Source organism: Procambarus clarkii, chromosome 83, assembly GCF_040958095.1.
Source record: "Procambarus clarkii isolate CNS0578487 chromosome 83, FALCON_Pclarkii_2.0, whole genome shotgun sequence".
NCBI lineage: Eukaryota > Metazoa > Arthropoda > Malacostraca > Decapoda > Cambaridae > Procambarus > Procambarus clarkii.
The window spans coordinates 11,913,888-11,925,959 of record NC_091232.1 but is presented as its reverse complement, the minus strand read 5'-3'; the positions used below and the strand labels follow the sequence as shown (position 1 = coordinate 11,925,959).

The 12,072-nt window shown below is 54.2% G+C and overlaps 2 protein-coding genes across 8 annotated transcripts in view; both read right to left on the bottom strand.

Annotated features, from left to right (window-relative positions):
- The window catches only part of LOC123768654 (trafficking kinesin-binding protein milt), a 331,499-nt gene that overhangs the window by 34,605 nt on the left and 284,822 nt on the right, over positions 1 to 12,072 (bottom strand). The window lies entirely within an intron of this gene.
- LOC123768655 (myb/SANT-like DNA-binding domain-containing protein 3) overlaps positions 1 to 12,072 on the bottom strand; it is a 28,424-nt gene that overhangs the window by 8,436 nt on the left and 7,916 nt on the right. Inside the window, exon 1 of one of the 2 annotated variants that reach the window (XM_045759308.2) lies at positions 8,501 to 8,676. The exons of the other annotated variant lie outside the window; for it this stretch is intronic. The gene's annotated coding sequence lies outside the window, so the exon portion shown is untranslated. Of the gene's footprint in view, positions 1 to 8,500; positions 8,677 to 12,072 lie in introns of those variants that run through there. 2 annotated transcript variants of the gene reach the window in all.

The following is a 12,072-nucleotide window of genomic DNA, read 5'->3' as shown; positions in this document are numbered from 1 at the left end:
ACGACTAAGCGACGGTCTTTTCTTCATGCAGGTCGGCGTTCAATCCCCGACCATCCAAGTGACTGGGCATCATTCCTTCCCCCTGTCCCATCCCAAATCCTTATCCTGATCCCTTCCTAGTGCTATATATTCGTACTAGTTTTGCCCTTTCCCCTTTACGGGTTATTCATGCCCGTGCCACCTCTTGGGTGGCTTAATCTTTATCAATCAATCAGCCCTTTCCCCTGATAGTTCCCACCACCTTCCTTTGACTATGCCTCTGGCTTCTTCCTGAAAGGTACTCCTTCACCCCTCCTCCTACTCTACTCTCAAGATAACCTCAAGATAACCAACTTTAGTGCTCTTCCAGATACGTCAACTCGATTTTTCTAGTTTGATAAGGCGTCGCTTGTGAGGAAAATGCAGTCCCCCCCCCTCTCTCCCTCTCCTTCCTGTTTGATTGTTGTCATCTTGTCATAGAACTTTGAATAAGTTGGTCAAGCAAGATCTTCCTTTGCTGAATCCATGTTGATGCTTAGAATTTTTGTTTATATATATATATATATATATATATATATATATATATATATATATATATATATATATATATATATATATATATATATATATATATTCTAAATGATCATTGAGCCTTCTTATAATTAGTCTTTCCAATATCTCTCATATTATACGTGAACTGTACGCGATTGTCTGATGGAGTTAACAGATCAGTCCAACTGTTTGGACACCCGGACTTACGAAGACAAACAGCTTCATAGACCAGAAAGTCCCCAGGATACCAGTCGCTAGAGAGGTGTGTGGGCCAGTAGACGCACTCTCGAAATAATCAACAGGTAAACAGGTATATGGGGCTACAAAACCCAATTTCAACAGCAGTCATTCGTTATGACAAACTAAAGCATATTATGCTTAAAATGAATTTTTATACGATTTGTATTTATGCTTTATACGATTAGGTGTTCCCGTGATACTGAATGTTACTGTAACTATTTCAGGAATGACTACTGTACTACAATAACTAGAGCAGCAGCTCTAGTTATTGATTACAGCGCTAGTTCAATTATATTGAACATAAGTTCAATATAATGCAGTAGTTATAGCTGCAGCGACATCTACAACATGGGATGTCTACATGGGAAATCTACGACATGGGAAATCTACATGTAGATGTCGTGTTGAGACAAAAACACTTATCAACTCTCTGGTTATAATTATCAAAATATCACAACAATAGAGGCACTGCAACAGCCATAACAGCACCTCTACAACCCCCCCCCCACCCTCAGCAGCTCTACAACCCTCCACCCACCCCTCTTCAGCAGATACGACAACCCCCCACCCCACCCCCAGCAGCTCTACAACCCTCCACCCACCCCTCTTCAGCAGATACGACAACCCCCCCCACCCCCCCCCACCCCAGCAGCTCTACAACCCTCCACCCACCCCTCTTCAGCAGATACGACAACCCCCCCCCCACCCCCAGCAGCTCTACAACCCTCCACCCACCCCTCTTCAGCAGATACGACAACCCCCCCCCCCCACCCCCACCCCCAGCAGCTCTACAACCCTCCACCCACCCCTCTTCAGCAGATACGACAACCCCCCCCCACCCCCACCCCCAGCAGCTCTACAACCCTCCACCCACCCCTCTTCAGCAGATACGACAACCCCCCCCACCCCCACCCCCAGCAGCTCTACAACCCTCCACCCACCCCTCTTCAGCAGATACGACAACCCCCCCCCCCCCACCCCCACCCCCAGCAGCTCTACAACCCTCCACCCACCCCTCTTCAGCAGATACGACAACCCCCCCCCCACCCCCACCAGCTCTACAACCCTCCACCCACCCCTCTTCAGCAGATACGACAACCCCCCCCCCACCCCCACCCCCAGCAGCTCTACAACCCTCCACCCACCCCTCTTCAGCAGATACGACAACCCCCCCCCCCCACCCCCACCCCCAGCAGCTCTACAACCCTCCACCCACCCCTCTTCAGCAGATACGACAACCCCCCCCCACCCCCACCCCCAGCAGCTCTACAACCCTCCACCCACCCCTCTTCAGCAGATACGACAACCCCACCCCCACCCCCAGCAGCTCTACAACCCTCCACCCACCCCTCTTCAGCAGATACGACAACCCCCCCCCACCCCCACCCTCAGCAGCTCTACAACCCTCCACCCACCCCTCTTCAGCAGATACGACAACCCCCCCCCCCCCACCCCCACCCCAGCACCTCTACAACCCCCCCCCACCCCCACCCTCAGCAGCTCTACAACCCTCCACCCACCCCTCTTCAGCAGATACGACAACCCCCCCCCCCACCCCCACCAGCTCTACAACCCTCCACCCACCCCTCTTCAGCAGATACGACAACCCCCCCCCCCCACCCCCACCCCCAGCAGCTCTACAACCCCCCCCCCACCCCCACCCCCAGCAGCTCTACAACCCCCCCCCCCCCCCCCACCCCCACCCCCAACAGCTCTACAACCCTCCACCCACCCCTCTTCAGCAGATACGACAACCCCACCCCCCCCAGCAGCTCTACAACCCTCCACCCACCCCTCTTCAGCAGATACGACAACCCCCCCACCCCCACCAGCTCTACAACCCTCCACCCACCCCTCTTCAGCAGATACGACAACCCCACCCCCCCCAGCAGCTCTACAACCCTCCACCCACCCCTCTTCAGCAGATACGACAACCCCACCCCCCCCAGCAGCTCTACAACCCTCCACCCACCCCTCTTCAGCAGATACGACAACCCCACCCCCCCCCCCCAGCAGCTCTACAACCCTCCACCCACCCCTCTTCAGCAGATACGACAACCCCACCCCCCCCCAGCAGCTCTACAACCCTCCACCCACCCCTCTTCAGCAGATACGACAACCCCCCCCCACCCCCACCCCCAGCAGCTCTACAACCCTCCACCCACCCCTCTTCAGCAGATACGACAACCCCCCCCCCCCCACCCCCACCCCCAGCAGCTCTACAACCCCCCCCCCCCCCCCACCCCCCCACCCCCAGCAGCTACTCCAGTAGGTATTCATCAGACGAGATGCGACCGACATGTTGGCTTGAGGGTTGGATGGAAGTAGCAACAGCCTGATTTATCTGTAACCTGTCCTACAAAGAACGTTGCTTTTCGCTCGTAATCCGTTACACAAGGCCAAAAATTGTCGTATTAGAAAATGGCAGCGGCTCGCGAAAGTGACCTACTGTCCCGTTTTCTGTTTTGGGTCCTCTGGTAGGTTAGGAGAGAACACTTTACATTGACCGTTTTCTTTACGTTGGGGAAAGAGGGCGGACTTTTATACTGGAGACACCTCGCATCAAAACGCCCTGCCATAGTAGCACAACTTTCATGGGTCACTTCTCAGGTAAACACCAGGTAAGTGTTGTCATAGAGGGGCTACAACAAAAACAACTGCAGGAGGGGAGTTACTGCATCAATTAAAGTTGCCATTGTTATACCAGCTGCAGCTGGCTCATCTACTATGGCCGCCAAAACACTGCTCCCTCTCCCAGGCGACAACTAACCAAAATTGCTAAATTCTGTTGAAGTGTATTTTATCAAACTTGGTGACTAGATCATCAGTGCTGTAACTTAGCTAAAGGAATAACGGGCTCAGGAACTGAATCCCGATATGTGCATCTGTAGCCTTTTGCACTACCACTCACAGGATGGGTATGGGGGGGGGGGGACCACTACCACTCACAGGATGGGTATGGGGGGGGGACCACTACCACTCACAGGATGGGTATGGGGGGGACCACTACCACTCACAGGATGGGCATGGAGACCACTACCACTCACAGGATGGGTATGGGGGGGGGACCACTACCACTCACAGGATGGGTATTGGGACCACTACCACTCACAGGATGGGTATTGGGACCACTACCACTCACAGGATGGGTATGGGGGTTCCACTACCGCTCACAGGATGGGTATGGAGACCACTACCACTCACAGGATGGGCATGGAGACCACTAAAAGATTTCGTTACCCACCAAACCCATCAATTCCACAACCACTTCAACAACAACCACAGGGCCCAATAAACTCGCCCCTCGGGGCAAAATTAAAAAAAAAATTAACCACAGGCCTACTACTACACTAGTACTGAGGAAGCAGCGACGAACACTACCATAACCACCAGCCTACCACCACCACCACCACAGCACTACCACCACCACAGTGGTAGCGGCAGCAATCATGCGGCGGCGTATTAGATAAGGTGAACACAACGCGATATATCGACCAAGCCAAAACGGCCGCCCCGTGGCCCACACCCCCCACCGGCCCCCCCACAAACAGGCTGGCCAACGCACTCCACTCCACTGCACTCCCACCAGCCTTGAAAACTATACCACAGTTGCCACACGCCGCATGTAGCTAGGCTAGAGGGCTCCTCTTCTGTATATTCCGGAGCTTTTCCCCTCCTATTTCTCTCTCTCCTGTATGTCCCCTTTCCGTTGTGGCGATCGAGGTTCAGAAGGAGAAGGTGGGAAAGTAAGTTCATCATTTGAGGGATGGTATGCGGGGAAGGGAGGATGAGGCAGGTAAGGCGTAAGTGTGGTGGGGGATGCTGGTTGGCGGGGGTATGGAGGTGGTTGCTAGTGGTTGTAGAAATGGAAGTAAGTGAAGGGGGAAGATGGAGGATACTTATGTGTGTGTGTAGGGGGGGGGGGGGGTTGTGGTGGTGGTTGGTGGGCGGGATGGGAGACGAGGATGCTCATGTGGGTATGGTAAGGTGCGGGCACGAGGAAGCGCATTATAAACACAAACACACACACAAATAGGCGAGTACTCACATAAACACACACACTGATGAGCCCGTAGTGGCAACCTCACCAACCACCCACCCAACATTCTCGCGTAGGCAACCCCCCCCCCCCCACTCTCCCGCCTGCACTCAGCTGCACTTGAGACAACTCCTTGACACACACACACACACACACACACACACACACACACACACACACACACACACATTCTGTTTACTAGACAACCGAGGGTTGAAAAGACAAGGAGGTCCCTCGCTCAGGTCGCTCCTGGAAGCACAGATAGGTAAACACCCTCACACACACACACACACACACACACACACACACACACACACACACACACACACACACACACACACACACACACACACTCACGCTGCCACTTCCAGGAATGTGACCCAAGTCTCTCTCTCCTCGTCCCGCAGGCTACTTGTGCCCTCGGTACTCTGGGCTCCTTTTGTCTTGCGTCGTCCTTGTGTTTAGGCGAGAGTGTGTTCCCGCAGGTTCCCAGTGGCGGTCTGCGTGTCGCCGTAGACGCAACATTTACGCATCACTAATAGTCCTGTGGCCAGGGAACATTGTTCTTAAAGTAACATTCCTGTGTGTGTATGTGAGAGGGAGGCGTATGTGGGCTGGTGTAGGTAGGGGAGGGCGAGGGCTGGTGTAGGTAGGGGAGGGCGAGGGCTGGTGTAGGTAGGGGAGGGCGAGGGCTGGTGTAGGTAGGGGAGGGCGAGGGCTGGTGTAGGTAGGGGAGGGCGAGGGCTGGTGTAGGTAGGGGAGGGCGAGGGCTGGTGTAGGTAGGGGAGGGCGAGGGCTGGTGTAGGTAGGGGAGGACGAGGGCTGGTGTAGGTAGGGGAGGACGAGGGCTGGTGTAGGTAGGGGAGGACGAGGGCTGGTGTAGGTAGGGGAGGACGAGGGCTGGTGTAGGTAGGGGAGGGCGAGGGCTGGTGTAGGTAGGGGAGGGCGAGGGCTGGTGTAGGTAGGGGAGGACGAGGGCTGGTGTAGGTAGGGGAGGACGAGGGCTGGTGTAGGTAGGGGAGGGCGAGGGCTGGTGTAGGTAGGGGAGGGCGAGGGCTGGTGTAGGTAGGGGAGGACGAGGGCTGGTGTAGGTAGGGGAGGACGAGGGCTGGTGTAGGTAGGGGAGGACGAGGGCTGGTGTAGGTAGGGGAGGACGAGGGCTGGTGTAGGTAGGGGAGGACGAGGGCTGGTGTAGGTAGGGGAGGACGAGGGCTGGTGTAGGTAGGGGAGGGCGAGGGCTGGTGTAGGTAGGGAGGAGGAGGGCTGGTGTAGGTAGGGGAGGACGAGGGCTGGTGTAGGTAGGGCAGGCGGAAAGAGAGTGGCTGGATAAGCCTCCCCGGCAACTGTAGGGGCGGCGCCACCACTCAATGCTAGCAGGTCGTCGGAGTGGTCTGGTGGGCCTCCCGGCAGCGCCCACCCTCCACCCACCCTTGCTTATAGTAGTCTGGTGGGCCGCCCGGCAGCGCCCACCCTCCACCCACCCTTGCTTATAGTAGTCTGGTGGGCCTCCCGGCAGCGCCCACCCTCCACCCACCCTTGCTTATAGTAGTCTGGTGGGCCGCCCGGCAGCGCCCACCCTCCACCCATCTGCGTCCACTCCTCACACTTGTGGACATCCACGCTCGAGTTATTCACGCCGGTAGTCAAATGAGAATCGTTTTTCCCCTTGATATGTGCTTGCCTGAGCTGCCAGCAACACCGGGTGGGGTTCCTCGTGGCTGTGTACTCACCATCTCTATGAACACACACTCACGCATCAGTGTGGGAAGAGCGTATGTGACCGTACGCATGTCGTACCTCACCGGGATACGCACTTTGGAGCCGGGGACCAGGTCCAACGCCGCTTACGTAAAGCATTTCATATTTTTCTTATCGTTTTATAACACTCACAAAATCCCTTCTGCCGTGCCTCCGTCGGGGCTTGGAAAGCAATCTCTCGACACTGACTACATGTACGCTATGAATGCTACCTATGGTATGTTACATATGGTAAGTATATGTTGTCGCGTGCAATATAACACCTGACCAGCTTCCGTCAACACCTGTCGTTGGTGATCTATAGCAACGCCAGGAACGCGCATCTGTTACTTTTCACTCAGATAACGCAGCTGTACCGGCTACACGTAGACACAGCAACAATGCTGTAGAGGCGTGCAATAAACTGCCGAGTACCTTCACTGAAGACTATAGCTTGTCAAGTTCTAACAAAGGGCTGCACAAACACATTTATATAAAGGTGTCGCGACACAGTAGGCCGACACAATAGGCCGACACAATAGGCCGACACAGTAGGCCTACTAGTGTTCCCTGTGACCACATTTTAAGGCACATCAATGTACTATTGTTAAGGCAAGTCAATACTTGTATTATAATCATCACAGTAGTGGTGTCGGGGGTATACACAGTCACTGAGCAACAGTAGTGGTGTCGGGGGTATACACAGTCACTGAGCAACAACGCACAACCTTCATTATACAGGTGTGTGTGTGTGCTCCGGTGCGTGAGGCCGGTGTACGCACGTGCCACCACGTGTCCGGACACACGACACCATTCACTACGTGTAATGACACATAACACTGTTCACCACGTGTCCGGACACACAACACTGTTCACCACGTGTCCTGACACACAACACTGTTCACCACGTGTCCGGACACATAACACTGTTCACCACGTGTCCGGACACAACACTGTTCACCACGTGTCCTGACACATAACACTGTTCACCACGTGTCCGGACACACAACACTGTTCACCACGTGTCCTGACACATAACACTGTTCACCACGTGTCCGGACACATAACACTGTTCACTACGTGTCCGGACACATAACACTGTTCACTACGTGTCCGGACACACAACACTGTTCACCACGTGTCCTGACACATAACACTGTTCACCACGTGTCCTGACACATAACACTGTTCACTACGTGTCCGGACACATAACACTGTTCACCACGTGTCCTGACACATAACACTGTTCACCACGTGTCCAGACATAGCACTGTTCACCACGTGTCCGGACACACAACACTGTTCACCACGTGTCCTGACACACAACACTGTTCACCACGTGTCCGGACACACAACACTGTTCACCACGTGTCCTGACACATAACACTGTTCACCACGTGTCCTGACACACAACACTGTTCACCACGTGTCCTGACACATAACACTGTTCACCACGTGTCCGGACACATAACACTGTTCACCACGTGTCCTCGAGACAGCACCGTTCACCCAGCGAACGTTTCCAAACCATCGTTCACAGTTGTCAAAACTTGGCTACACCGTCGGAGTACCGGAGTGACGCCTGGCCACATCCTCCACTCCAGGTCATAAACAAACACACACACAGTGCACCTGTCAGCGCACGCACGCGCACACACACACACACACACACACACACACACACACACACACACACACATACATACATACATACACACACAAACTAAGCAGCTGCCTGGATAATCCCATGTAGACACGCCAGGACGGCAGCAGAGCGTGGTTGTGTGTGTATGCGTGTGCATGTGCGTGTGTGTGTGTGTGTGTGTGTGTGTGTGTACCGATGACTCCGGACGATCGACCACTCCTTCAAGAAGCGCGCGGCTCTCTCCCTCTCCGTCTTGGGCCTGCACTCAGCCTTCCCTCACGTCTTATCTCCCTTCCACAACCCTTTACCTCGCTAGCTCCCTCCTCCTACTATCCCGGTGGCAGGGATAGGCAACGTAGGGATGTCGGGACGAGGCTAGGGGGCGGTAGAGAAGGGGGAACTGGGGACAATTCGAGGAGGAGACTTGGAGGTGCGGGAGTGAGTGTGAGTCTCTGGCCTGATGCCTCGTCAGTGCCGGCTGAGGGGTGTGCGAGTGCGCGGAGAGTGTGGAGGGAGGGAGGGAGAGTGGGAGGGAGGGAGGGATGGGGGGGGGGGATGTTGGGGGGGGGGATGTTGGGAGGGAGGATAAGGAGCAGCGGAGAGTTAGAGGGCTGGTGGTGGGGAGGAGGAGGATAGAGAGAATGGTTGATATGGTGGTGGGATGCGATTGTGTTGGTATGATGCACGGATGGTGAGGAGGGGGAAGATGGTGACTATAGTGGTGCATATTGATGGTGAATGTGGTGTTGGTGTTCCTTAAGGAGAGGATTGTGTACCAGATATCCAGCAACAACTTAAAAATTTTAGGCTCTTCCCCGGAACACGATCAACTAAGCGGTTTACATCCAGGGCCTTAAGTGCTGTTGGGTGGCACATGGACGAATAGTGAAGGAAAGGTGCCCATTCGATCCTCCCTACCCAGGCCTCGAACCCAGATCGTTCTCGTGGCGAGCGGGTGAAGGTGCTAGCCACTATAGAAGTTAATGGATGTTGGTGATTGAAATGAAGATGGTGGTAGTGGTGGTGAGGGAGATGGATGCTGGTGGCGAGAGGTGGTGGTGGTGGTAGTACTGGTAGTGGTGGTAGAGGTGAAGACCCTGGCAGTTATAGTGCCAGTGAGGAGTGCAAGAGACTGGATGGGGGGAAGATTGTGGTACTGGCGATGCGGCGACTGTTAATGTGTGTGGGGCTGAGTCCCTGGCTGGTGTTGGTGGGCGTAGAGGGCAGGTAAGCGTAGAGGGCAGGCGGGCGTAGAGGGCAGGCGGACGTAGAGGGCAGGCGGACGTAGAGGGCAGGCGGGCGTAGAGGGCAGGCGGGCGTAGAGGGCAGGCGGACGTAGAGGGCAGGCGGGCGTAGAGGGCAGGCGGGCGTAGAGGGCAGGCGGGCGTAGAGGGCAGGCGGGCGTAGAGGGCAGGCGGGCGTAGAGGGCAGGCGGGCGTAGAGGGCAGGCGGGCGTAGAGGGCAGGCGGGCGTAGAGGGCAGGCGGGCGTAGAGGGCAGGCGGGCGTAGAGGGCAGGCGGACGTAGAGGGCAGGCGGGCGTAGAGGGCAGGCGGACGTAGAGGGCAGGCGGGCGTAGAGGGCAGGCGGGCGTAGAGGGCAGGCGGGCGTAGAGGGCAGGCGGGCGTAGAGGGCAGGCGGGCGTAGAGGGCAGGTAAGCGTAGAGGGCAGGTGGGCGTAGAGGACAGGCGGGCGTAGAGGGCAGGTAAGCGTAGAGGGCAGGCGGGCGTAGAGGGCAGGCGGGCGTAGAGGGCAGGCGGGCGTAGAGGGCAGGCGGGCGTAGAGGGCAGGTAAGCGTAGAGGGCAGGTGGGCGTAGAGGACAGGCGGGCGTAGAGGGCAGGTAAGCGTAGAGGGCAGGCGGGCGTAGAGGGCAGGCGGGCGTAGAGAGCAGGCGGGCGTAGAGGGCAGGCGGGCGTAGAGAGCAGGCGGGCGTAGAGGGCAAGCGGGCGTAGAGAGCAGGCGGGCGTAGAGGGCAGGCGGGCGTAGAGAGCAGGCGGGCGTAGAGAGCAGGCGGGCGTAGTGGAGGTGATGCGAGCACAAAAAAAGGTGTCCATACCAACTTGAAATTCAGGTGAGTGTTGTTGTGGCCGTAGGGCGTGCTTCTGAGGTGTTGTTCTGGTGGTGGTGGCGGCGCCGGTGGTAGTGGTGGTAGTTGTGGTTGTGGTATGGTGGTGGTACTTGTCTATCAATAACTACCTATTAGTGTCTACGGGGATATGAGCCTTGCTGTACCTGTTACGTAACAGTTTAATTATTCTGACGTTCAAATTCTTTGTCGAATCTGGTTTAAATGTGTGGATGGAGGTGGCTTCTATAACTTCTTTCCGTGCACGCCACTTGTTGACCTGCTGTACAGATTACCAGTATTTCTTAACACATTTTAGAGTCATTTACGATTCCTGCTTCCATCCACCTGTGTCCTTGTGTCTTTCTCTTGATTGGAAGAGACTGTTCTTGTCCACCTAGGCTATTCTCCACGGTATCTTGTATGTTGTGATCACGACCCTGCTGTCGTTCTCACCCCTAGAGTGGTGAGATTTCGTACATTTAACCCAGTTGTTCTCAAAGCTTAGTACTAGTCTTGCTGCAAATCTCTGCTCTTTTTTGCAAAGTAATTTCACGTGCTTAGGATTTCACGCCAGTGATGCTTATTCCAGAACTGACTTCACAAAAGCAGTATAGACTGTCTTGAAAGTGTCTTCATTTAGGCCTTTAAATGTCATTTAAATGTTTGCCCGGTTTCCATATGCTGCTGATGTTATTTTGTTGTGTGTGTGTCTGGTGTTAGTGTTATTATCATATCCTCTAACAAATATTTTTTACTTTCCAATTCCTGTAGTTACCTACGTATTATGTAGAAAAATTGTCGTCTCCTATCTCTCTTTCCCATCTTTATTGCCTTATACTTGATGGGTTGAACTCTAACAACCATTTGTCTGCTCACTTATGGAGTTTTAGATTTTCCTGTAGTTGTAGTCTTCCACTTATTTTAAATTCCTCGTTAGTTTTACGTCACGTGCAAATATTAATATGCACGTAATTAGACGCATATTAATATGCACGATCTAATTACCTGCCTTGTAGCTACATTGTGTAGCTTCCGGGGACTAACGGCCCCGCAACCTGGTCCCCGACCAGGCCTCCTGGTTGCTGGACTGGTCAACCAGGCTGCTAGATTATTTACATAAATTAGGAACAGTAATGGTCACAGGCCGGAGCCTCGGTGGACTCCACTTGTCACATCCCTCCAGCTCCCCCTCACCACCACCGACCCACACCGGCCATCTTCAACTATTCTCTTACTTCATTGTTCCCCCCCCCCCCTAGTAGCCCCTCGTGATCTTGTGCATCAGCCCTTCACGAGGAACTGTATCACGTGGTTTGTTGACACTTTTAAGACACGACCTTGTCATAGAACTTTATAAACATTTGCCAAGCATGACTATTTCTCTCTAAACCCATGTTGCCCTTCCTGACCCCGTGGCGTCAATACTGGACAAGAAGCAGCACACAGCTTGAGAAAAAGTTAGAAGTAGAGGTGTACCGATACAATAGAAATGATGCACTGTTCAAAATCAGAAGTGAGGCAGTTGAAGCAAACTCACAGCAGAGCTTTAAAGGTAAAGACACATTCGACTTGAGAATGGTCCAGGACGGACCGAAACGTCGTCGTCCTGGACCATTCTAGTGTGTGGTCTGGTCAACATATTTCAGCCACGTTATTGTGACTCCTCGTCTGCATATAAGGGTAAATGTAACTAGAAAACAGTCATAAAGAGTCAGATAACAGATAAAGGGTCAGATAAAGAGTCAGATAACAGATAAAGGGTCATTACATAACACTCAAAATAGCTGGAAAAGGAAATGGTTGCAGGCGACGA